This window comes from Excalfactoria chinensis, chromosome 22 (assembly GCF_039878825.1).
Source record: "Excalfactoria chinensis isolate bCotChi1 chromosome 22, bCotChi1.hap2, whole genome shotgun sequence".
NCBI classification, from domain to species: Eukaryota; Metazoa; Chordata; class Aves; order Galliformes; family Phasianidae; genus Excalfactoria; species Excalfactoria chinensis.
Window position 1 is genome coordinate 4,176,916 of NC_092846.1, and position 21,611 is coordinate 4,198,526.

The 21,611-nt window shown below is 46.6% G+C and overlaps 1 long non-coding RNA gene across 1 annotated transcript in view; it reads right to left on the reverse strand.

The window, feature by feature from the left end:
- LOC140261833 (uncharacterized) overlaps positions 1-21,611 on the reverse strand; it is a 106,682-nt gene that overhangs the window by 44,149 nt on the left and 40,922 nt on the right. The window contains exon 3 of the long non-coding RNA XR_011905775.1: positions 918-1,082. This is a non-coding gene — a long non-coding RNA (uncharacterized lncRNA). The remainder of the gene's footprint in view (positions 1-917; positions 1,083-21,611) is intronic.

A 21,611-nucleotide genomic window follows, 5' to 3' on the forward strand; every position in this document is an offset into this window, starting at 1 on the left:
AAATTTTATGTCTTTAGGCTTCACAGTAGAATCTGATTTAATTTGTCCCAAGGTTAAGAAAGACAGGCAGGAAATTTGATGGCTCCAGATTCAGTGCAATTTATCATCTTCTCCACGTGGCACAGACAGACACCGCTTTCGAGTTAGGATAGTGGTACAGGTAGACCCAATTATCTTTGTTTCAAACTCAAATTCATGCATCATCAGACACCCTTTGTCCAAAACACACCACATCTCCCACCTGCTGGTGAGGAGACACATAAATGGTACAATTGCCTCTGCTCAGCAGTGAACTTGGGAGCAATGAGGCTTGTAGAGCCGGAAGAACTAGCACAGCAATGGCATCACCAGGGTCCCAAAGAGCAAAGAGAAGGAACCAACCAGCAGGTCACATTCCATTTCCAATACATGGGCTACATCATTGTAATGCCAGCTTCTGAGAGGGAGTGTATGAGGCTATGGCTTGTGAATGGCATTACACAGCAATTATGTACCAAAAGAGCTCCCAGATGTGCAGTGAATGTGGTTAACAAAATGTCCCAGTTTATGGCATTTTCTCCCTCACTCTCTCTTTTGTCATTGTCCTTTAGAACGTGAAAGTGAAGAATAAAGCTCTATTTTTAGAAACAAGCCCAGGTCCTAAAAAGAGAGCAAATTAAGCGCAGAGATTTTCTAGGCAGAAGGAATTGGCACATTGCAGGTCAGCCCCAGCTCTGCTGGCAGGAGCCACCTCCCCAGGATAAGCAGAGCTGAGCTGTCCCCATCAGAGCAGCACAGCAAAGCCAGAGTGGGACCAGCTGCCAGAGAGCAGGGTTACCTGCCCCATACCCTACATGTCCGATGGAGGGCTGAGTTTGACTCTGCCTTATCTTTGTGACAAACACATTAAGTTACATTGATAGTGATTCACAGAATACCTTGAAGAACACGAGCCACTTCCCTGTGAGATCTTCCTGAACACTGATTCCATTCTGAGGGTTGATTTCTGCATTGTGCTTCCACTGCACGTTATCCCTGTGGCTTCATACATGAACGTCCAGACGACATGGAGCCATTTGTCTTTACTCCAGGCTGGCAAGGAGCTGTGTGGAAAACAAGAGGAAAGCATCACTACATGACAGGAAGTCAGATGGAAGTGTCTGAGAAGTTCAGAGAACTTGGATGACAGAAATCACAGCTCCTACTGCAAGAACTGATCTAATATCCTTAAACCCCCATTCACTAAGCTGTGGGGCTTGACTCCCTGCTCCTTCTGCTGGTCCAGCTGCGTGATCTGGTACCCAGATGGCAGCAGCAGCTCACTGTCAGTGGTCTCACAACCAGATTTTGCACCAGAAGGACAAATGTTGCACCAGGAATGGTAGCTCTCTAATCTGTGTTGATGCCAGAGCCAGCATGGCACGTGTCCAGGATCCTGGCTCCAAGCACTTACACTGCCCTGCTCAGGCAGCTCCTAATGTGATTTATTCTAAGGATGACAAAAAATGGATCATTGCTGATCACATAAAATAAGTATCTTTCTAAGCACCTGACACTTTCAGTCTAAAAGTATGCAAAGGAGAGTTCAGATCCTCAGCAGAGGCACAAACCCTCAATGAAGCTGGGACGTGGGGCCATTACTAATGATGGGAAGGCTCTAATGTAGGAACCTCTGTGTCCACTCTGCACATTCCTGCAGCTTACCCAGCCTGGCTTGCTGCCTTTTGGCCTTTCCATCTCACTTAGTTCTTCCTCTCATCATATTTAGAGGCTCTTTGGGATACAAACAGTTCTGATTTGTATGTACAACCACCCAGAACAAGGAGGGCTTGCATCCTCAGCCCCAACAATAAATAATAGTTAATGTAGTCCAAGCATGACTAGCCAGTTTCTACCTAAAAAATGTCAATAAAGCAGAACCATATTGATGCAAAGAGACATAAAATGTGAACTCCTTCAATACATGCACTTATTTGTCTCAGTTTGTGAGGCTACGAAGGAAAGAGCTGTTAGCAGTGAGTAGGATTTTATTAGCATCATAAACCCCAAGAGCAAAGTTTGTGTCACAGAGAACTGCACATACATTTGAAGACTTAATTTATATTCTTGACTCCTTTTTTTTTTTTTTTTTATTTCTTCTTTTTTTCTTTCTTGTTCTTTTTCTTTCCCCCAAGCAGGGATACATCATTATATAAAATAAGGGCTAAGAGACTCTGGATGCTCTTTAGGTGAGGGGATGCTCATGCAAAAGGCAAACCTAAGTCTGAATTCTAGCAACTAGAAACAGTTCTGTACCATTAGTATGTTAACCACCAGTATGTACCACTAGTAAATATCTACAAGGAAGAGTGGCTTTTGCTGGCTTCCCACAAATGGGGCTCTCATTGATAAGGAGCAAAGCTTCAGCTGGGAGCTGCACGCTGACCTGAGCATGCTGTCCTATCACAGCTGGCCCCACACAACCCAGAGACCCAAAACTCACTGAGAGCAATTCAAAACCAGGGGTCAACACCCTTCCAGCCCTCCGTCATCCTCACCTCCAACAGCACTTCCACTTCACCTGGCATTTTTGGAGATGGGTCAGGTTTTTGATGACTCTAGGAAATAGATATTGCAATACAATCACAACCAACCACTGTTAATCAGGAAATTACAGCTTCCCATGCATTACAAAGCCTTTAAGCACCAGCTGCTTATTCTGGTGTATTTATGCAGTAACAATTCTGCAGAGCAAGTTCTATGTCTATTACAGAGCTGTTAAGTCCCTGTAAATATGGCTTTAATGACCAGCGAGCATTTATTTAGGATTCTGTGGCCTGAATTAGACAGGTAGGTGAGTGCTGCAGGCACAGCACTGGGAGCTTTATGACACAAGGAGCTGCAGGAAAGCTGTTGTGCAGGGCAGTGGATAACAGAGAGCAGCATGGTGCTTCCAGCACACTGTGCCTGCTGCCCATCGAGCAGGAAAAGTGGTTGCAGCTCTGAGCAGCATGGGGAGGCCAGCTGCATGTCTGAGCTCTGTGACTGCAGGGGAAAATGCTCTGTTGTTGTCTTCACACCTGGGAGAGGTGCAGGGAAGGGAATGATAACAGGATTGCGTTCTTCCTTCCACCCTGGCACTGCAAGCATCGCTCCTTATAGGTACCGAACTGATGGAAAGTGTCGCTTTCTTCTGTTTCTTCCACCTCTGAGACCTCAACTTCTTCTCTGCTTTTCCTTCTATTATTCCCCAGCTTTTTGCCCTGCCCAGCTGTCCCTCTTCAACAATAATTAACTCTCCCCATCAGCCAGGGAAGTGTTTTAAAGTTCTGGCAATTTCATTTTCTAAATGACACCACAGGAAACGATGAGAGGGGAAAAAAATTCAATCAGGAGGGTTCTCGAGAGTCGCTCCCTTGCAACACCATTAGCTGCCTCTCCCTGGTGGAAGGCAAACTGCTGCCAGGATGGCGGGTTGATCCTACGCTCACCGCTAGCATTTACCAAATAATTAACTGCAAGAGGAAGGGAAGAAGGGAATAAACAAGCACACGAGGCTGTTAGGCTGCGCTCTCCATGAATGCTTGTTCCCAACAGACCCACGTTTCAAGTTGTGGAAATACGTGGTGCTTCAGAGCATGGCTGAACACAACAGCGACCGCCATTGGGTGACCCAGAAAAACAGACGGGTAATGAAGTTGTCTTCTTCGTGCTTCGGGGCTGAGCACAACACAGCCTGTGCTCTGCAGCCTTAAAAGCACGACGTGGGCAGGAAAACCCAAGAGCAACATCCAACGGCGATAAGTCAGAGCGCTCATTTTAATTACAAACCGGACCAAATAAATTAGAAATGCAATTATAACGCCATTCGCCAACAAGGAATTTGAAACGCTGGAGCTGTTAGTTGCCCAAATTAATTGTAGGAGATAACGGGATTTGAGGGAGCCATCCTGCACCCTAGTTTAAATGAAAACATGGTGGTCTGAAGGGATGCCGAGGCACTGCCTTGGAAGGGCTGACCCACCTGCATGCCTACAACCCCATTAGGGGATGTGCCTCCATAGAGTAAGAGCAGAGCTGCTGAGATCCCCCCCAGCTCACAGCTTCCTGACTCGAGCTGATAACCCCTCAAGCCACAGGCTATTAAATCACATTCCTCCACGCTTCTCCTAAAGGGTCGATATTCTGCATCTCTCATCCTCCTGACCTCACCCGATACAGATAACACAGGTACCTGTGGGTCACCGCTCGCTGGATGGCAGCCAAGGAGCTTTCCCAGCAGATCAAAAGCCAATAAAGTTCCTTTCAATATTTATTTATAATCCTCATTTCTGCAATGATAAATATTTAACGCCGTGCTCGCAGATGGGAAAGCAAAAACCATGGGCTGTGTGCAGAGGGCAGGACTGGCAATGAGCTGGAAGTGGGGATGGATTGAGATCAGCCCGAGAGGGAATTCAAGCCACCTGCAGGATTCCTAATGGTGATTTAAAGCCACACATCCAATTCCTGATGAGTAACAAAGGATTCTTGCTGCAGATTCTGTTTTCTAGGGAGAACCATTTAATAAGTTTCACTCAGGAAGTCTCTGTTCCCAATAAAGACTTAACAAAGTTAATTAGACTAAACAGTAATTATCATGTCTCTTCATTGTTCAATTATCTTGCTGAACTGGTGTTTCCTGATTAATTTTCTGATTAAAATGTATTAAATTGAAAAGCTCTCGCGAACACGAGATGACAGCTTCTCTCCACGGCAGCAGGATTTCCGGACATCTCATCCACCAACCAGCTTTGGTGCTTTACCAACTTCCTGTGCATGAGCTCCTATGGGACCGATGTATTTCCATAGGTGACCATAAAGAACATTCAGACCTGCATCGCTCTGCATCGGTGCCACTTCTGAGCCCAACCAATGGTGCTTCTCAGGACTGCATTGCATTCACCCTCAGCAGCCCATTAATCGCTGGCGTTTTGATCCTTCCTCCTGATACCATTTGCATATCTTTTGGAAAACAAGTCAGAAAACAGGATTAATTTGTTCTGTCCTCACTTCGCTATCACCTATGGCTACAGGGAAACAAACAAATTCATTATCTCCTTCCCCAAATCCTCACTATTAGGTTATTAAAGCCCAAGACTTGCTATAAACTATTGAAAGGAAACAGCTGAGCCCACTTCCCCCAGTGGGTTTATTTTGCCTCTCCCAAAGATAGCAATTTTGGATGGAGTCCCACCCAGCACAGGGCAGGAAGGATGAGGCATTGTGGAAGCTCCAGCATGACAAACAGAACAGCTCAGAATGAACCCACAGCTCAGTATGTAGCAGCTGGAGACACAAAGAGGTTTCTTTTCTTCCTGTTTGCACCTCTGGAAATTCAGAGGCATTCCAGAGCTGCTGGTGAGAGCAGCCCAGGCTCTGCTTGCAGGGGTTGGGGCTCACAGCCCTCGGTCCCTTTGCTGGAAGGCATCTCTTCTGGTTGTTTGTTCTTGGCCTTGAGCAGGGCGTATATATGAATGCAGAACACCACAACAGGTTTGGGGTTTCTGTTGCATAACATCTTGTCGAGGTCTATTTTAAGCCACGCTCACAAAAACTAAAGCTGAGATTCAGATAAAGAGTTGACTTTGTTTGTGATATACTCAGCCTCTGAAAAGAGCTGCAGCTCAGCTAAGAATAAGCATCCATCCACGAGCGAACAGCTTACACCTCCAATGAAAGCAAGGCAGAGGCAGCATTTACAACAGCTTCATCAAACATGGTTATACCACAACTGATCCTACCAACATCTGACTTTGGCCACAGGTGTAGATTCATTCCAAAGGCCAAGACAAAAAAAAAGAGCTAGAATTCTAACAGCCCAACAAGTTCAGGTTTTCCTCTTATTTTTTTTAATAATCATATAATCACAAGTAATGAATCAAAGTGCTCCCTGGCTCCTAAGCTATCATTTGGCAAACAGCTACAATTATAAAGCCCCATCCTAATGACTACATTTGAACGTAGCTCGGCGCATAGTAGCTTACAGTCCCATTTATCCTGCATGGGGCTGAAAGGAGATGCCCGCAGGGAGTTAGCTGTGAAATGTTTGATTTCAAAAGCCTGCAGCAAGTCGATTCATGTCTATTTAATTTTTCCAGGCAGTTTCACTGGAATGCTGTATATAAATCAAATACCCGCCCAGCAGCGGAGACGTACCAAGTTGTGGAAATACTGTACGGTTTTAATTAAACTACACGCACAAATCAGGCTGTAACGAAGGTGGAAGGAGAGAGAGGAAGAATTGTATCGCCCCGAATAAGCCAATATTTTCATGCTGAAAAACAAATAACCATTTACTGTGAGAAGTCTGATCCCAAAAGCAGTGTTTTGTCATTGCCCTGATACTCGTAATCAATTTAAACCTGGATGAAACTGTGCTTGCACACAGATAACAATGCAGCCCGCAGTGGAAGTTAATTAGGCTGTGGCAGATCAGCCTGGCCCATGCTCCAGTTCCTGCCCAACCCCTGGCACTGCAGCACACAGCCAGTATGAGGGGCAAAACTCAAATCCCCATTCAGAAACCCATCAGCTTTGGCCAGCAATGTGTGTGCCAGGAGCAGAGCTGGACACAACCAGGGAGCACAGCAAGGGTGCAATGGAGTGGAAGCAACCATGCAACCGACTCTCTGTGCAAGACCAGACTTCCTGGACTGGAGCCCCAGATAGACTATATCTGCTCATATCTGCCCATATCTGCCCATGGCACTTGGCTCTTGAAGACACAGTGGCAGGGCTGAGCCTTTAATATCTTCTGTACAGAAGATGGAGGGTTCTAGAAAACCCACACACTTCAGGGTAGAGTCCCTTGTTCTACCTTAAGCACTCAGCTGAAGAAGTCATTAAGCAGCATACATTTACTTTCCCCTCTCCTCACACCCTATAAAGCAGAAAAACAACCATGCCTAATAACTAATAGGCATTGCAAGGATAAACACATCAGATAGCAGACACTAAGATAATGGGCTCTATAAATACCTTGGATAGATAGAAATCTCCTTCTCTATCTAAAGACTAGGGAAATATGAACATTGTCTGCTTGGAAAGCAAAGCAATGTACCTAAATAGCATCAAACAATTAAATCATTGCCTTCAATTGAGAAGTTACGCTTGTGCTTACAATGCATCTAGACTAAAACAGGTTTAAATGCAAAGGAATTGCAGTAGCTGAAGGAGTGCAGCAACCAATTGATGCAAGGAGTGAAACGCATCATGCATTGCATAAAGCAGTAGGTGGGGAAACCTCTGCCCCACAGAGCATTGACTCAAAGGCATCTCCTGTGCAGCGGGGACCCACTAGCTTCAATTATGGCTGCAGTATCCCAGGTCTTGTGAGGTTCTGCAGTGCTGAAGCTGTAATGAATTTTGCAGGGTTCTTCCCCTCCTTTTCCCCACCTCCATCACTCTCAACTATTGGGCATGAACAACACAATCATGCGTTGCCTGGTGATTGCTGTTGTGTTTTCCTTTACAAATGCTTTCAGGGATGGAAGCAGACTAGAAACTGCCTGAAGGAATCGGTTGTGTAAAGGCTACCAAGGGGCTGAGGTTCTGCAAACAACGATGCTCTGGAGGCTGATGGCATCCTGGCCCAGGACTGCTAAGAGATGCCTTCACAGAGCACTCCTTACACTAAAACAACCCCACAGCAGCCCCCCCTGCACTGCAGCACTGGGAGGGAACAGAAGCACTAGTTTAACCTGGAGCGTGTAACTAATGCTGCTGTGCAAGGTGCTCCACCACCTTTTACTACAACAACAAATAGGGCTGTAAAAAAGGAAAAGGCTCTCATAAAAAACACACTATTGGAGCTGGGAAGGTTTTTCTTCCAACCCTTTAAGAGGAGCAAGCTCAGCCCCCAGAATGCTTCTAGCTGGTGATATGGAGAAGAGCCAGGTTGTCTTCCAGTTTAGGTTTGCTCCCAGCAGAAAACAAAGTTCTTGCAGCTTTTACCTCTCTGTGGCAATAAGAACATGGGTAGCAATTCTAAAAGAAGGCAAAAGAAGCACCTTTCTTCCCTTTGGAAACAACAGCTGGTCCTCTCCTATGGATGCATGCCGGCCCAGAAAGACTGCATTAAAGTATTCAAAGACACTCTCCATTCAGAACCCAATGCTGTCTCCAATATGACTGATTACCACTCCCAAATGCTCTCTTCTTGGGCCAATTACCAGCTGGCCTGAAAGCCCCAACTTCAGCATGGCTACTTCAGACTTCACAACGGAAGCAATTAGCAAAAAATTGGATGCTGGCTCAGCTCCTTCCACTTCCTAAACTGAGTCATGCTGAGAGCAGAAGGGCCTCAGTTTCTGACCTGCACAGGGGCTACACCCCAACACTTGTCTAATTGCCTGCTTGGCAATTGCAAGCTGTGTTTTGGGAGGCTGCCTGTCCCCGTGCATGATGCAAAGAGCAATCTCAGCTGCAGCCTTTTGATAACAGCAGTGCAGATAAATAGAACTAAATGCTATCAGAGGGTATTTAACCCTTCAGTCTAACAGTGTTGCTTTGTACAGGCATGGTGTGCTTAAATACAGACAGTGAGCCACTACTGCACTGCTGTGAGGAAGGGGAAAAGCAGTACAAGCAGCAATATTCCAGGTCCAACATGATCCCATCCAAGGGAGCCATTAAGAACTGGAATACTTCAATAAGATACAAAACCTCAAGGAATAAATGTTCCTGGTATATTTAATGATGAACCAGCCTCTGGTGTACGCAAAGAGCAAGGCAATTAATAAAGTATATTTAGCATGCTAAGCTGAGGTGTGCAGCTCCCACAGCAGCCGAGATACAGCGATTTAAATAACATTTATCTCAGAGATCAGCCCGGCTGTGACTGCAGCTGCTGAGCACTGCTCTGCCCATGCATTGGGGCTGCAGTGCTGCTCGCACAGCAGGGAAACCCTGAGAGGCCGTGGGCTGCTCCCTGCTTTGTGCAGCCTGGATTCATGAAGAGAGCAGTCAGAGCTTTTCTTCCCCTTCTCAGTCCCACCCAGACTGAAAAATCAAGGACTGAAGATGCCTTTTCCCATGAAAAGAAGTACTGAGGTCTCACCTTTTACCTCTGAAACAATGACACCAATTGCCCCACAGAGACAGAAAACGCCGCCATCACTGTGCAAGAAACACCACATCCGTGTTTCCCCATCAACCCCCAGTCTTCCTCCTCAGCAAGCTGAACTCAAAGCTTTCAAATGCTGTTTGTACGAGATTTATTTTTCCCTAAGTTTTACTATGAAATATTATTAGTCTTTATGAGAGGAGTCGGGACTTGAGCTGCCTTTGAACAGATGAAATGGTTTATACTCCCTTTGAACTCACTTGCTGACTATTCCCAGCCTGTGGCCACCCAGTTTGGCACTCGGTGCCTGGCATTCAAGTCTGAAGGATAAAAGAAGCTGGTTAAAAACAAACTTAATGCCCTGTACAGAAGGCTGTACTGCAAACTCTGAATCAAAGGAGCAAATAAAGACCTGTGCTAAGCAAAACCTGTATGCAAATGAGAAGTTAAACTTCCCAGATTTGACATAAGTGCTTTGGAAGGAAAACATGAAGAAATCATGTAGAGAGCCTGACTCTGCCAACAGAGGAATGTTTGGATTGCAAACCCTGAGTGTCATTGCTCTGTTATCATTTTAAAGCATCAGTTTAGTGTAGGATATAGAAACTAAGGGATTGAGCTTGACAGCCCTAAAGGCAACATCAGCAGGAGCTGCTCTTGGTGGAGGAGATGGAAACCCCCACAGTGCCCACCATGGGCAGCACCAGATGCCCTGGCACTGTGACATCCTCCATCCCTGCTCAGCCAGGTGTGGGTGCTTCTCTTTCCAAGAAGCAAACATCTGCTGGGCTCAGGCTTCACGAGCAGCTGATAAAAGAGAGCTACAGACCCAGCCGCATCCACACGTGCCTTTTACAGCAAGCCAATACTCACAAATGCTTTTTTTCTCCCCCTGAAGTCTTTTCCTCTGCTCTCCCTGGCACTAATAAACAATCATCTTTCTCACGTTAAAACCAGTCCTGAAGCACCGGCTATTGCAGCTTGCTGCTGACCTTAGCCCCCTGCTCCCCTAGATCTAACAGAACTATTAGAGTTCCTTAGAAACTGTAACAAAACATCTGTTTCCTTTATAGCAGCTGCCACCTGGAGAATACAGCCAAAGCTTCCCTGACCCGAATGCTGCCTGTCTGCGGAAACGGCCCCGTTTCTAATAGCAGCCATAAGGACCCTCAGCGTTCCGGCAGCTCTTAAAGTGCTCCGCAAACACTGCAGCATCTTCGTAGCTCCAGGGTGTGAGGATGGTCCTTCTGAGGGGGGAGGGAGAGCAGGAGGGGACCTGGGAGGGGAGGAGTCGGTGTAGGAATTAAGGCTTCAGCAATGGGCGTGATAAGAAAAAAGTGTGGGAAAAATATCGACCGTTCTGAAGCAAACAAAAGCTGCCATAGATTAAACAAGCAGACACTGCAGTGCTCTGACAGATAGACAGGGGGCTGAAATAATTAACAGTGTCCCAGCACTGCCGAATAAGTGACCATATGCGAGCATTGACAGAAGGGTCTGTTCTGGTGGCAAGCTGCAAACTGCAGAAATCATCGACTGTGTGTCTGAAGATGAAAGCAGACATTGCTTGCTGCCTTCTGCTGTGATGGAAAGGATGGATCTTCAGGAGTGGAGGAGAATTTGGGAGGAAGCTGCTGTGGGAAGCCCATGAGATGCGGTCAGCTTTTAGCACAGGGCTGTAGCAAAGGCTTTGTCACCTTTACAGCCAGGAATGAAAGGCAGAAGGGAGCAAATGGCCACAGATGGATGGGCTCAAGCAAAGTAACCTCGGGACTGGAATGGTAGGGGTGGTACAGAGCAGGAGCTGCTGCAAGGACAAAGGCATCAGCACAGCTGCAGAGGGGAAAGTGTGCTTAGTGCTTCCTTGTGTTGCCTCGCTGATTTTTTTCACAAGCGCTGTATTTACTCATAGTATTTTCCATATTGACATCCATTAACAACTGCACTTGAAATGGCTGAAAAAAATACTGCACAGCAAGCCAAGGAAGTCTCTTGGAGATACTCCAGACTGGCAGAGCTGAGTTAAAATGCAAATCCAGATTGACTCTCCGGGGGCTAGGCCAGGCATAAATCCACAGCAGCTCTATTAAGGGTGCTCCCAGTTCACAGAACAGAAGATTTGCTTCAGTTCTGAGGCTGATCTTGAATTTATGCAACCTGAACAGAAAACAGATTCCAGTCCCTCGAGGTCGAAGACTTCTGGACTTCTGGATGCTCTCCTTCTACATCATGCACATAACTGTCCCGTTCTTTGTGTTTTTGTTTCAAATGAAAGAAAGCACCGCAGTCAATTTAACAACCAAAACCAGCATTAAGCTCACCTGCTGCTTGATCACAATAACCAGCCCGAGTGCCAGACAGGACCACACAAACACCTTCAGCTGCAATTAGAGGGGAGACAGGGGAAGTGCTGGAGCTGTAAATATTCATCTTGCCTCCAGAGCCTCCTCTGCTGAAGGTTGTTTGAGTTGAGACAAGCAGGCTGTAACGGACACTGGGTGTTGTAAGACATGGCTTTAACGGGCCCAGACAACGCAGGTGATTCACAAGTGCTGTCACCCTCACCATGATGCATTCCTTCCTAACTCCCAGCCTCTTCCCTCTAGGAATCCCCCTAACACCTTTAATTTAAAAGCACCACCAGCTATTCCCCTTCTGCCGTCTCTTGAAGTCGATTTCATCCTTGGTGCTTTGCAGTCACCACATGTTACTGCTCCAGCTGCTCCTTTTGTTCAGCTTGCTTTTGGATGAAGAGCTGCAGCTCCCATCCCTCCCTTCTCCCACGGTGCTCACCAGGGGTGCTTTTGGATTTCCTTTCTCTTCCCTAACTCACAGGGATGCAAACTGCTGATAGGGAATGGCACATCCCCACCCATCCCAAGCATCGCTAGTTTATGTTCCCACTGTGCAGCAGGAAACAAAGTAATGATAATAAACACACACCAAAAATACTCAGCAATCACTAAATAAATAAATAAATGTATATATATATCAGTGCTGCTTTACAGGAAATTTTAGTACCCAATTATGGTAGATCTCACAGCATTGGCCTCAGTGAGTGGTGAGTGATCTCTAAGTGAGCCAGCAAAGACTTGCTTTAACAGACACCATGAATCATGTGCTTGTCACTGATCTCCAAGCCATGCTAAGCAGCCCCTCCTTCAGTGTAAAGGTGTTTCCCATCCCGTAGGAACCTCCAAAAGGAGGAAAGCAAAATGTTTTCTTTGGTCATTCTACTAATAGGGTCAGGGAGACGATGGCAGAGAACAGCACTGTGAAGCCAACACAAGTGATGCTGTTGTTTAAACACGACTGAGGAAGAGAAACGGATGGTGCCTGGGTTGTGGATGAGGACTCAGGACTAACACTGGATGTCGGCCCTTGCATTACTGGCCTTCATTCAGGTCAGTCACTGCTGAATCAAACCACAGCTCTTTTTGGCACAGTGCACTTTTCCTTCCTCACACCTTTGATGACAGTGCACACACAGACTCCTGTCAAGCACAAACCTCGGCTCTGCAGCCTTCGCTTCCTACAACAGAACCACGGCTCTCCATCCCTGTCCCAGCAGGGGCCCCATGCTCTTGTTTTGCACAGATAATCCAAGGTGCCTACTTCAACTCCAAACCTAATGTGGCATGTGTCTTTAGGAGATTATTTGAAGTGCTTATTTTTATGCCTAGAACCTTCAAAGGCAGAGTTATTAAGTGTATTTAAAAGGAAGAACTGGTCCAGATAAAGCTGGGATGTAATTAGTTACAAGCTACTGTACTTTGATGACAAAGCAGCATTTAGCATGTGGACTGTTCAGCAGCAGGCTCTGTAGGGTGTGCTAATTACTGATAGCAGTCACAGCAAGGGGAAGCCTGACACTTCTCTGATAAAGCAGAGCTGTCCATAACTCAGCAGCCTGGGTTTAACTCTGGGTGAATAACTCACTGCCAAAGCCTGGACTTCAGCACGTGGCTCTTTACACTTAACTGAGCACTTGGAAACCCAGGAAGGAAAGAAGACTAAACTTTTCAAGCAGGCAAAGGGAACTCAGCTCCACCCTGGGATTCTGGCTGGCAGAGAAATGGATTCCACTCTGTTCCTCCCTCTTGCTTCCTTCCAGCTCTGAGCATCTTCCAGTCTGAGCAGCGCATGGGTCAGAGATCCATCCCTGCCCTGTGACACTGTACCAGGTTGGATAGTGATTCACTGATGTGAGGTCACCTGTGGAGATTCAAAGTGGGTTTGGCTCCAGCCCTGTGCAGCACAAGCCAGAATATACAGGGAGCTGTGAGGTGCCTGGGGTGCCTCCTCCTGGAGCCATTCCAATCACAAAAGGACCACCCAAACGTGATGGAATCCCATAAAATGTTCCACCACTTACCTTAATAAATGCAGGCTTGTATTAAGTGGGAGGACAACTATGCCAGGTAGACACAGGGGCTTTAATGAACCAAGAAATTAAAATCCTTTGAACTCCACTAAAAGCAAAAAAATTAAACCACCCCTGTCGGGAGAGATGGGATTGCAGTGAGTTCCCAAGCAGGGCAAAAAGCATCCCAGGCTCACATTCCTGCTCTCCAGACTAAAGATGGCTGGGTGACAAAACGAAATGATATTTCTATTTATTCTGATGCAGGGGTGATTCTTTCCATTTATCAAAGCTGATGGGCTTTCATTACGTCTTTGATAGTTTTGAGTTGGTTTGGTCCCCGTGGGAGGACCTGCACGTCTAAGGCATATCTTATTACTCAGCTTTATATCTTGGGAGCATGCCTTTTTCCTGCACTTCTCTGTTGCTTTCCCTTTTAAATTCGACTTCCAATACAAGCAATATTGACACTCACATCTTTAATCCAAGGGACGTTTCAGTCCTAAACCAAAAGCTGAAAGAAGGCAGAGTTGGTGCAGGAGACCAGCAGGGCTGTGCTGGTTTAGGCACAGCAAGGAACCACTGCTCTAGGTGTAACATGATAGAAAGCACATGGGCTGGGAAGGGGGGGATCTTGGCTGCATCCCTCCCAGTCCCTAAGGGGCATTGCATTGCATGCAGCTGAGCTCCCCTGGGTTGGCTCAGCCTTCCCACTAGTTACCACTTCAAGCATTTCTGCTATACCAGGGGTATATTCCACCTGTTGCTTATTTACCCCATTGCATATTTCTAGGAAAACAAGTCATTCATAAAGCCTTTCTGAGCTTCTTAAATCTAATTACCTTCTTCCAGACCCTGTTCCTATTGTTGCTATCGCTGATGAATGTACAATTAACTCTCTGACCTGAGGCTGTGACAATAGATCTCTCATAGCTCCGGGCTCTAGTAATTCCTCCTGCACTACTGACATGGTACCACAATGACCAATCCCAGCAGCATAGAGTAGGAGGAGAGGGCAATGGAAACCATTTCCATATTTATTGACAAATGGAATTTACAATGTGAGTTTCCACTTTGGAGTGAATATATATTTTCTCTTTAAACGTATCAGTCTTCAGCCGTCAGCCCAGCAATAACGATTTCTGTGCCGGCTGACACTTCTACACTGGGGATGGTGAATTTATATGTAACACTTCCGAAAGAAAATGGTATTAAAATTCACCGTTTAGGGGTGAGCTGTAAATTAAATGTAACTGAACAGAGAGGGGCAGAAGGTTGCTGTGTGGGTGTATGGCTTTTTCTGTCCATGTTTGACTGATGCCTGCCTGGCTAAGCCCACCTTTACCTGCAAGCACATGAGCAAGCAGAGCACTGTGGCCAATAAGCAGTTTGAAGGCTTTCTCACCCTTGTGTTTACAAAGGGAAGATGATGGGAATTCAGCTCCTCAAGTCTGGAAGGGGGAAAAAAAAATGGCCCAAAGGATCACTTTTGTTCATTTTAAATGTCTACATGTGTGCTGGGTTTGTAACTGCAGTGCCGGTCTGGTTTGTTTTTGTTACTAGCTGGATTTGTGATGATAAGAAGGACACAGAATAAATGTTGTTTTTTCGTAATATCATCCATGGATCTTCAGCTGTATAAACTGGCACAATTCCTCTGAAGTCATCAGAGCCAAATTAAGCTTACTCAGGGTCTGGCCCTGTGACAAAAATATCGTTTTAATTTCCATCTTACTTCAGGAAGAGCCTTAAAAATGCCCCTTTCTAACCATATGCTGCAGTCCCAGCAGAACATTTACAGCTTTGCTTGCAGCCCTGGCTAATAGCCATCACATTTCTAGAAGATGAGTATAGTACTTCAAGATGAAACAATAACTGGAAGAGCTGGGGCTGCTCAGGGCAAACCATAGCCAGTCTGTTTTCCAGAAGCATCGCCCACCTCATCCTTCTTGATGTGTGTGAGGGCTGTGTTGGGCTGGGACTTTGCAGTCTGCTGGTCAGACTGGAAGAGATGCACTCATCTACACATTCTGTGCTCTACTGCAGCTGCACTGACCTGCCCACATGGTTGGACTATTCCTTTAACAGAGAAAAGGATGCATCATCTATATTTCATTGAGAAAACAATTATCAGGCAACCCTAGAATCCACTATTTTGTTTTCTATTGGTATTCATTTAGTTATCTGATGACCGGCCTGGCAGTGAATAGAAGAGGGAAACCTTAAACCTACCAGGAGATTAATGGCAGACTCCACTAGAACAGATGTATATGAATAGCAAATGAGGCCGACGAAAGCTTCCCATAAAAGTAATGACAAGAGACTTTGCTGCAGCAGAATGCACCAGCAGAGACTGGAGGGCTGTGAGCTCCATGGCTGAGTGCCCCAATGCACTCAGTGGGTATGGCAGGAGCCCAGCCAAGCTCAGCCCTCACCCTGTGGTGAGGGCCCAGACCCTGCTGTGCATTTACACCTGCATGTGCCCAGCAGCACACGGCAGCTCACCCCATGCAGCAGCACGAGCTGATGGCACGCACTGAATGTCCCACACCACATCACAGCACCAGCACAGGGCATGCAGTGGGAGATTTCATTCAGCCTGCAGAAATGGCAGTCCCAGAAGTGAGTGAGCATGGGAAAAAGATAACACACATGAGCAGAGGCTTCATCCTAAACACAATGTGAGAAGCTTTCTGTGCAGGCACAGTGTCCCACATGGGCTCAAAGTGCTGCAGCATCCGTGCGCAGCTTGCAGCACAAGGAACAGGACAGATGTTTGCATGGCTTTCCTTCCCCACTGAGCTTAATTCACACATTAAGGGAGCGGATGGAGGAGGCTCACGTCTCCCTCCTTGTGCTGGAAATGAGAGAAAGAGACTTCTCAGCCTGTCAACAGATCATAAGGAGACAAGCTGTCAGAATGGGAAATGCCACCAGGTGCTGGCCTGCCTCGCCAAGCTGCAGCACAGGGAGAAGGGAGCTGTGAGCTGCTCATGCAAGCCTGGAGTGATTCCTCAGAGCAGTACAGGGCACAGCAGGACTGGGCAGTGCCAGCACCAAGCCCCACAGAGGAAAGGTTTCTGCCCTCAGCCCCTGGGTTAGGAAACATCCTGAGCTCCATCCCCACTCAGGTGTACACCTGAGCTCCAGCAGACACCACCTCCTGCAGCCAGGGTGTGAATTCTTGAGCACCATCTGCTGGCTTTTTTTCTTATTAACAAGCAAACGGTACAGACAAAGCGCCCCACACCTGCCAGCCTGCTCCAAGGGAAGGTGAACGAGTGCACATCTGCCCCACAGTTGTGCAGATATTTTCCTGTGCAACGCGATGGGTTTTGATAATAAGACAGTTTGCATTGGGAAAATGTCGCTGCTCAGCTGTACTTTGCAGTGGGGGATATTCCAAACTGAAAAGAAAATGTTAATTCTCACTTTGCTTGAGAAGTACAAAATGAAATACTCTGATTATCTGGGAAAGCAATAAAGGCAGAGGGTTGTGTTGTTGTTGTTGCTGCTGCAGCATCCTGAGCTGGGAGTGGGGCAGCAGTGCTTGGCAGCTCCCAGGACATTGGGGTCCTGGAGCAAAGCTTTGAGGTACAACATGGAGCATCCCCCACTGCTCCCTACACCGTTTGTTATACACAGGCAGAGAAAGTGGAACAGCAGCACTTTGCCATGCTTAGATGTCAGAACCCACAGGAGGTACCGTGGAGTACAGAATCAGGTCGGGAGCCAGGACTGTGGATGAAAAGGAAAGGTCACTCCATAGGAGGAAGCTTCCAAAAGAAAGCTGGTGTGCTGTCACTGCAGGGATCGCTTATTCTATGCATTCCCTCTTCCCTTGCCTTTGATCTGAGGTGTAACTGAGATCTTCACACATCACAGGACATTTCACCTACAACAGGGATGAATAAGTTGTAAGAAAAACAGCGGATGGATGCACACAGACAAATGGATTCTGCATCGGTGTGAAAGGCCACACCTCGTTTTTCACCCAGCCCTCCCTGCAACAACTCCTGACAACACTCATTTAATGCAAGTTGTTGCTCCATGATGGTAAATTTTCCTTTGCAACAAGACTGGAGATAGCAATCAGTAACCTCTGCTACATTTCTCCTTCACAGACCTCCTTCTTTCTAATGAATAAAGAGGAGATAGCAAGGAGAAAAATGAGTTGATGCATTTCGCCATGAAACTGGAGCTGGCTTCAGGTTGTCATAAGAGATGCTGCCCCGTGTACATCTCACCACCACACAATGATGGCCCTGCTGATGGTGTGCAGCAAACCCAAAATAAGATTACGCCACCCTAATAATTACTGATTGCTTTAGAAGCTCATTTTGGAAGGTCTCTAATTAAACACAACACTCGACGTTGCCTGCTTCCCAACCAATGAGAATCAATATGTTGTCAATTTAGCCCATGTGGCACCGAGATCCAGGCACAGAGCACAGTCCTGCTCACCCAGGGGTGCAGGAAAGCAGTGGGCACTGGCAGAGAAGGCAGCTTGGAGAAGCTTGCTGCTCCTTTCCTCACAAGCAGTGCTATGCTGGGACTGCTTCAGCCACATCTGCTTCCCTTCATCCTTCTGGCTGAGCTGAGGAACCTCAGCGCCTCGGTGCTGTTTGGCAGCAGATATTACAGGTGTTGTCATGGCAATGATTTATGCAAGAATTAGTCACTGCAGCACTGCCACAATAGGCTGATGAACAATAGGGAGAAATGCACATTTCAAAGTTCCTGTGATGCAGAGGTTGAGGGTTGGGGAAAAAGAGATTAGATCCTTTTCACCCCTGTGATTCCAGCAGTGACGTTTCAACAGCTGAGGGGAAAGCCAGTGCCTAATCAGAGACATCTCAAATAGCAACCTGACAATAAACCAGACTTCATATTAAACTGTGCTAGCGCTTGCATATTTACTGCTGGCCCATTTCTGAATTAATTGGAGACTGAGTAACAACTGGAGCAGAGAGGAAATTGCCACATTTGCATTGTTATATAATGAGGAAAGAATCGGTTTCTTGACAACGAGGTGGTCCGTCCCATCTGCCTCACTGCTGCCAGTTGTGCTGACTGCTGTGTGCCGTGGGCCTGAGCTGGGTTATGCTTCAGCAATAGGAAAAAATAGGGCTATTTTAATGGCAAACAGTAAGAAATAAAGGTAATTGTGCCAGAACAGAACCATCCGAATTTTCTCACTTTGCTAATACTTCCAAATGGTTGTTAATTGCAGGATCACCTATTTGGCAAAGCCATGTCAGGATTCAAACAGGGCTGTCACTCAGCTTAATAGCAAATAGACCTTCTGCTTCCCAGTGCAATAAAGAGAGCTGTTCCTCTCTCACACGTGCCGATACCTCCATCCCTACCAAGGCTCTCGGAGTTACAAAGCAATTATCCTCATTGTTCCCATCTCTTCAGAATGAGCTCTGAGATTTACAGCTGCCAAGGTCAGGCTAGAAGTTACCTTGAGTAAAGAAACGAATCAGGTCTGAACATTTGCATCTCACAGCCCTTCTGCTCCGCTCTCCAGGAGCTGAGGATGCCTCGTCCTCTTAATACCTGAAGTCTCAAACAGAACTTATCCATTTCTCCTCCAGGTTTTGAGTGGATCCTCACAGCCCAGTGAACAAAGTTACTTCTAGTACTAAGAGGCCATTTTGGCAACAAGGGAGAGGAAACCCAAGAGGTCCAACTCTGCCATTTTCCAGCACAGAGCCATGAACACTTCCATGAATCACAGTCACTCATCAAGGCCATGTGGTACAATTCCATCCATGCCTTTCCTTCTTCATTTCATGTGCTGGCTGGCATTAAATCTTTACTAACTTCTTCATAGTTTTTAACATATGCATTGTCACATGGATTTACCATCAAACCCTGCAGTTAAGCCCAGTGAAAGCATCAGAGGCACAGAATGTATCTGTTCAAATTATATTAGTTTGTGCGGACGTCTTGAGAGGACAGCGGATCCATACTGCCTGCAAGTGAGGCAGAATAAGAGGTATTTTCTCCCTATTTGCTTTTAACTTGTTTCCCTTGGATGTCTCTGCAATAAGAACGCAATGGTTAGTACGAGGAGGAGTGGCCACTCTTTGTCAATTTCAAACTTGGAGAAGGAGAAATGAACATCAGAGCCTGTCTGTATCTGCTTTTCTTCTTCAAGCCTCCCGTAGCATTTCACACACACCGGAGTGCTTCTTGGCCTCCCACTATAACTCCCAATGAGAGAGAAAATACAAAGGTAGCAGCACGGCTGCTAAAGCTTCAGAGATCCCAGTGTTCCAAAGCACTGAGGATGGGTGGGAATGTCCCCCCTCTGGAAAGTCCCCAGCTCCAGTATTTCACAGTCACCGGGAGAAAAGATGTTGGCAGAACTGTTTTGATATGTGGTAGAAGGAAATGTAAGCTCAGGGGAAGTCAAAGCAACACTGAGCATCCTGGGATTCTCGCAGGCTGCTCGGATCTGGCCACTTAATTCAACATTACTGCCTAACGCATCTTGTGCAGTAGCACATCAATACTTAAGCTGGGCTGAGCACTGCTGTGCTGGAGCTGTACAGTAATCAGAAGGAAGATCCCTACACCGCACAGCAGAATTCACATTAGAGCTGGATGGAGAACGACTGTCGCATTTCCAGCTTCCAGTTCTGTGTGCAGTGGTGCAGGCACTCCCATCCCGAGGAGCAGCAGATGGGGCAGCACAGCAGAAGCCAAACTCCTGTGTGCTCGGGCTTGCAGGAAGCCGAGCTGCTGGGTGAGTGCTTCAGCTCACAGCACATTGAAGTGGGATGGCAGTGCCAAGCGGGCTGCGTTCAGTGGCTGCTGTGATTCCTCCAGAACCAAAATCACACTGTTTCTGCAAACAAATTTGACAAATTGGCAGATTCCGAAGGAAAACAGAACAGCATCGCTTTGTGGAAAAGTTTCTGCTAAGCTCTATTTGCAGCCTAGAATCCAGCTCCCATAATGAAATGAACACATCAGCACCACTTCAACTCCAAAGTCAAATTAGCAATCAAAAACACTGCAAAAATAGCAGGCCAGATCTCATCCAGAGGAAGGTATAATTCTACTGATGTCAAAAATGCTCTGTCAGTTCATGCCAGCTGAGACTCTGCTCCCCATATTTTACCTTTTATATGCATTTTATGTTGTATCTCCATCCCCAGCTCCCCTGCCAGCATCCAAAGCTGTCCTCCTGCCGGCTGCTGGCACTGATGAGCCACACTCACTGCAGCCAATGGCTGAGCATGGATGTTCCCAGGTTTTCCCTCCACCTGTTTGATGCCTTCCACTTGCTCTGGATGGATTTCAATTTGCAAAGTAGTAGCTTATAAAATCCTTTGCTTACCCATAGCTGTCACGCCTGCAGTCACCCACAGCGCAGCACGATGTAGACACATCCAAACCCCCTCAGCACGCCTCATTTCCAGAGATAGTACAGGACAAATTCCTGCCTGAGCTCTAATTTACTTGGGTTCATTAGGGAATAAATTGATACAGCTTAACTAGTTACCATCCACGAGGTGAGCCGGAATGACTGTCCACACAAAACTCCTTACCTAAATGCAAGACAAATGGAGTCAGCTCAGGACTTACTTAAAACACTGAAAGGAGCATCATCAGCACTGTAAAGAACAACCTCGCAGCCGGCAGCACAACTTCATCCAGCTTCATTTAAAATACCCTTTCAGGGCTTAGGAAGAGATGAGGTCAGTCTTATGGTGATGGTTGATGCAGAGTCATCCAACCTCTCAGCTGGAGATCATCAGCCTGAAGCAACGGCGCAAAGAGTTTTCACCCTTCCAACCACCATGGTTTCATGCTTTCAAACATGCCCCAAAGACCTATTTGTGCAAGGGATACAAACCAGCTTTTCTGGTAAAAATCAGCCACTATTTCCTGCAGTTCAAGCAACAACCTCCTCATCTAGGACTGAAGTTGCTGGAATTCTCTTAAGACTCTTTTAAGACCACAGTGACATCAGGAGACGCCAAGTGACAAGAGCCAAGAAGGACATTGCAAGAGCTCAGCAATACACTTACAGCAATTCCCTGTTGACATCTGTGCTCAACAGTTTCGTTTTGCCCTCAGCAACATATGCAAAAGCTCTTTTACTCAAGCATTCATTAAGTGTCTGCAAATCAACCTCTTCTAAACTTGATCTTTGTCTCATTCTCC